The sequence below is a fragment of the Cebus imitator genome, unplaced genomic scaffold (assembly GCF_001604975.1).
Source record: "Cebus imitator isolate Cc_AM_T3 unplaced genomic scaffold, Cebus_imitator-1.0 Scaffold169, whole genome shotgun sequence".
Taxonomy (NCBI): Eukaryota; Metazoa; Chordata; class Mammalia; order Primates; family Cebidae; genus Cebus; species Cebus imitator.
The window spans coordinates 2,993,701-2,999,688 of NW_016107484.1; positions in this window are offsets into that span (position 1 = coordinate 2,993,701).

Here is a 5,988-nt window from a genome sequence, read left to right on the forward strand (position 1 = left end):
AAAAAAAAAAAAAAAAAAAAACAGATCGAAAAAGTACTCAGTGGTAAAATCTAACTCGGAAAAGATGAGAAAGGTTGATACTAGTACATGGCAAGAGCCGTATGTAAATAGCAAAGCTGAGTTAAGATCTATGGGTTAGAAAAGAGGAAAAATGAAGACGATATAGCACCTACTCTGATTGTATTCATTTTCTTAATTTTTCGGAACCTCAAGTTTCTCATCTATAAAATAGTTTTGAAAATACCTAAATCATGGGAAAGTTGGGAGAAGTAAACAAACGTGAAGTGCTTAGCATTTAGTGATACAACAAATTCCTATTCCCAGTTGCCTATTAAGGAAGTGGATCATTTTATTTGGAATCCTTTTTGTTCTGCTGAGCACTGTGGTGGGTTTGGGCATCTAAACTTGGGGCAGGACCTTGAGAGGGTTGAATTGCTCCACATGGTAAGAGAACTTGAATCTCCTGGGATAGTTGGAGGTAAGATAAGAAACAGTAGATTTGGAAAGGGAGTGGGAGAGGAAACCAGTGGAATAGGATGGTCTGAAGTTGTGAACTCTTGTGTAGGAAAACTTCGTGACCACAAAGTCTCTCCTTAAAGTCTGGGATGTTCGACATGAGTGGGTTTCTTACGGAAACTGTGGAAGGGCTGAGTGCTGTGTCCAGGGTGAAATGGGGCAACGTGTAAGTACCACACATAACTGTAGGAGCCAGAAGAGGGCGGCCATGAGAACAAGCTCCAAGGAATATGCAGAATATGCACAAGTCTTCAGGGGAGCTAAAAGCTTCTACAGGCCATGGAATTAATGGAGTTTTGAGTCAAGTTTACCCAAACCCCTAAAGGGCAGGGAGGCCTCGGATATCTTTATTTCCACTCTCAATGTACATGAAGTAGAATAACTTTATAATCATAAGTTGAAACTTAAGAATTACTGTATTTTTAGTCATTCTCACATTATTTTAATGTATTAGAAAACACATGAACAAATCAGAGATCCTAAAGCCGTGTGTTTGTTTATGCCAGTGAGAACTTGGCATAAATCTCAATGGAGGATGACTCTTATATTGTTCAGATTTAGGGGTATATAAGTAAAATACATTAGAGTAAAGTAGCACATGTAGATTTTGCATACTTTTAGGAGGATATATGCATTTTTTAGACTACCTTCCTAAATGCTGTGTCTAAATATGGCTTCACCGAGAGACCGACTTTCCCTCCCCACTGTTAATTCTTTGCTGGCCCTGATCCGGGTCTTCTCTGCATCATGAATTACGGTGGGGGTGTTTACAGAATTTTAAAACCTAGGATCTGTAGACGGCTTTTGGGGAGGTCTAGAACCTTATGTGCAGAATTTTGTGTACATGTAGGTATATGCATTTTTCTAGGAAAGGGGCTTTCCTTATGTTTGTGACTCTAAGAGATAAAGAACATTGGCTGGCATATGGTTACTTGTGCGGGGATCTTAGGAGACAAAAGGGGTGTCTAAGAGTTCCAAACAGTCAGTGGAATGGATAGAAAACGATGGGTATAATAAATGGAAGGAAAAAGAACACAACGCTGTGTTGTGAAGAAAGCGGAAAGAACATTGGCATAAAATGGAAGGATACATGTGCATGTGTTGTTACTGTGGGCCCAGTAGGTAGGCTGTGTGGCACTTTCAATGTCATGCTTACAAGAACAGTTCTGTGAACAATGTATTAAAAGACTATAGGTAAGGACAGCTGGGTATTCAGAGGGGACTGACTGAGTCTGTCTTGGTTACAGAGGAGATAGTTCTTGGTGTAAAATGGATGAGGGCCCCAGTACCGGTGTGGATTGTATTTAAATTCTCAAGTAAATCTATTCATACCGCTTGGTGCTGTATTCTCTCATGTCTAATTTTTATGTCCTAATTCTCCTGCCTGGCATCTCTGACTGTTTATGTCAGTCTTCTTTAGTCTTCATCCTGTCTGTCCCCAAAATGCCTTTTTTTAAACCCCTGGTACTCTTCTATCCCTGTGCTCCCCACTGCCCTTTCTGGGATAAGATCAAGACCCACAGGAACTTAGTCTTAAGGGTAATAAGTAATGTTCCTACAGTCTGTGGAGGATGGATGGAAGAGTCTGATAGAGCAGCAAGCCCTGTTTCCTGGAGCTGTTGTTGCCACAGTGTTATAGTTGAAACAGGTAGTGTCTGGAAAGAATTGAATCTTCTGTGTTTTGCTTGCCGAAACAGCTCACTTGGTCCAGTAAACATCAGGAGAAGAAATAAAAAAACAGGAAAGGATAAGATGGCAGGAGTAAGTTGAAGCATATTGCTAATCATAGTCATTGTGAACCGGTTAAATTCTGCTACTTACAGACATTTTCAAGTTGATTTTTAAATGTCATCACAAACGTGTATATGACGATTATGGGAGACCACCCAAAATAAAGGGGTGACCCAGAAGGCTGAGAGTGAAGGGTTGGAAAAAGATCAGGAAATGCTAAAAGAAAGCAACTGGTGGTAGTATTGTCAATCAAGATAGAATGCAAGGTAAAAAAAAGCATCAGTTTATGAAAGGAATAATTTGTCAAGAAGATAAGCAGTTAAACACTTTCATTAGCTGACAGCGTAGCTTTGAAAGATAGAACATGGAGAGAAATTAAGTAATTCCCAGTCACAGGATATGTTAACCCTCATCCGTCAGAATTTGGAAATCAACTAGACAAAGAAGGATCTGGCTACTTAACTGGCACTGTTACCAAATGTGATGTGTCCACTGTGTGTGAACTTTGTCCAACAGATCCTCTTGGAATGGTCACAGAAATTAACCATGCTTTGTGCTGGAAAGAAAATCTCACCAGATTCCAAAATGTAGAAATCCCACAGGTCACATTCTTTGACTCTAATGTAATAAAAATTGAAGTTACTAAGAGCCAAAATTCCTATTTCATCCCAAGTCACAAATAAAGAGATAATCAAGTATAGTAGAGATGAGTGGCGGCGATGGCGCCATGGGGCACATCTTGTGGATGGGACTGAAATGAAAATCTTTCATAGCCTTCAATTCATTTATGAGATAAGGAATATGAAACTAAGCAGTCAAACAAGCTGGAAAAAGGATTTAAAAACTTTACCAAATGGCTTTTGAGCCTTTATCAAGATGATCATCTGCTCCTGTTTCTTTTACTTGTTAATGTACTGAGTCATTTTGAAATACAAGGATAACACTTTTTATGGTCATAAAGTATGACACCCTCCCACCTTTGATGGATTTTTGAAAATTTATGCATGTGTAACCTTAAGAGAGATTCTGTAGTTATGAATTCATTTAATCAGGGATTTAAAAGCTTTCCAGGAACCTCCTTATTCTGGAATAAGTTAAATAGCACAGATTAATATCTGTGTCCCTGGACTACATGGACAGTGTTCATAAAAGAAAAAATAAAATCTGTGTCCCACTTCACTTGCCTAGAGCATAAATTAAGATAACATCTCATATTATTGTTTAAATCAACCACCTGATCCTTGAAAGTGATAGAACTCATCCAAAATGACTCAGATCCTTGAGGGTGGAGCTTAGAAGCTTTGACAGTGTTTTTACTCTCTTCAAAACTGATAGGTCAGTTTGGATCTTTCCCCCTTATTTTTTTTGATAATTTATGGTTTTCTAGAAAAAAATCTCCCTTTTTTGGAGACCTTCAAATACATTTTAGAGATACACGTAACTCTAAATTCTTAAATCTCATTGGCGTTTTGATAACCTTTCCTTGTACCTCCCATCATATGTTTCTATTTTCCATTTTTCTCTTTGTTAGACTTGCCACCTACTTCCACTCCCCCAAAGAACCAGACATTGGCTTTGATGATCAGTTCTGCTGGGGTATTTTCCTGTCTTACTTATTAATTTCTTTTATGATCACTAATCATATCCTCTTCCTTCCCTTAATTTACCTTGTTTTCCTTTTTTAAAACTTTTTCTTTAGAAAAAAATCCCGTGAATTAATCCCAGTAGGCTTTATTTTCAATGATCTAGTTCAGGGGTCAGCAAATTGTGGCCCATGGACCAAATTGTTTTTTGTTTAGCCCCCAAGCTAAAAATGTTTATGTTTCTAAATGGCTTTTAACACATTGACATTTTCTGAATATGAAAACTTAATGAAATTCATGTTGTGTCCATAAATAAAGTTTTATGGGAACACAACCATGTCGATCCATTCCTGACTTGCCTGTGGCTGCTTTGATGCTGCAAGAGCAGAGTTGCAGGAGAAATTGAATGGCCCCCAAAGCCTAAATTATTCTTTCTCTTTTTTACAAAAACAATTTCCCCATCCCTGGTCTAAGTCACTTGTACCAACTGGCTGGAAGTTTCCAGAGAAGGAAAGGAGGGAGGCTGGTGCTTCTAGACAAAGTGCAAAGAAGGGTTTACTGAGATTGGGAAGAGAGGTAGGTTCCATGAGTGCTGGGGACTGAGCTCCTTACATGAGATGCTTCAGAAGTGGGAAAGCCAGGATGGGTCCTGGCTGCTGAGGACTCAGTGCTATGCACCTGGGAACAAATGCCCACATGCAAGCCTGACCTGGAGGAAGGAGGGCCCTCCTGGCTGGCCACCAGCATCTGTGTAGATGACGCTGACTTCCACATGGGCTGCTCAGCACCACCAGCACAAGGCAGGGCAGAGGCCTCTCCCAAAGTCAGTCTTGGTACCACCCATGAAGCCCACTCTATGAGAGCAGACTTAGGTGGGATTGATTCCGTTTAGATAAATGAGACTTTGTTTATGCATTAAAGGTTGAAAATAGATGGATACCATTAAACTCCATTGTATTATTCAGATCTTTTGTATTGCGTTTACTTTTTTCCTACTTGATCTTGAAAGTGTTTGAGGGAGCTCTCTTCCACTATGCTTCGGTTTAATTTTCTCTGTGCTGTTCTAATTCTATGCTGTTCGTTTTATAAATATCCCTGATTTTGTTTCAGTTGGGCTTTTTAATGTGTATAAATTGTGTATAAAATACCAGGTTCATCCTGTTCAATGGTGTTTGCTTGAGTTCTACATTAATATACCTGCTTTAATAATTTTGTTGTGTTTGACTAAGATATGTTTATCCCTTAAAATTATCTTTTTGTAATTTTGTATTTGGGGAAAAGTATGACATGCACACATCAGAAAATTCAGAGAAGAGTCTAGCCTGACTTTCACTCCTCATTCCCAGATCCTCTGTCCCAGAGCAGCCACTTTCCAGTGCGGCTTTCCTGAGATGATTTGTGTTTACACTAACAGAGGTGTGCACGCACATCCTGCTGTTTCCCGAGGACTGGCTGCATTCCTTGCATGTGCTGTAGCAATGTCATTAATTTTCAGTGAGCAGTGCTCTTAGTGGCTGTTAGCTACCAGTGCATACATTTTCTTTTGATGGCTGCATTACTTCCCCCCATATGGAAGGCCTCAGTATACGTTACTAGGCTTCTGTTGATGGAAGTTTCCCTGCATTTTCTTCTACTACTTTTAGGCTTTTGTTTTTTACGTTTACGTCTTTGATCCATCCACAATCTTTCTTTCTTTTTTTTTTTTCCCCTGTAAGGAATATGGTAAATGCAAATTTTTAAATATTTCCCTGGCTGGTTAGTCAGTTATCCTATGACTACTTACTAAATCTTTTCTCCATAGATTTGAAATGCCAACTATATTACAAGCCAAATTCTTATTTGGATCTATTTCTGTTCCAGCCAAATGCCAACTTTCAATTACTGTGTTTTTATTGTATTCTTTCATATTTGCACAGCCACACCCTTTATTACTTTTTTCCCAGATTTTCCCCATCTATTCTGAAATGTTTGATCCCTTCCCTTTAAACTGGACTATATTTTGTCTTAGATATGTGTTTTGTAAATAACACAGGATAATTTTTTTTGACTGAATGTTCGTTCCTCCTTTTAGTAAGGAGACTCAACACATTATCCTTTTTTGGTGATATATANCGCTAGAGGCCAGGCACAGTGGCTCATACCTGTCATCACAGAATTC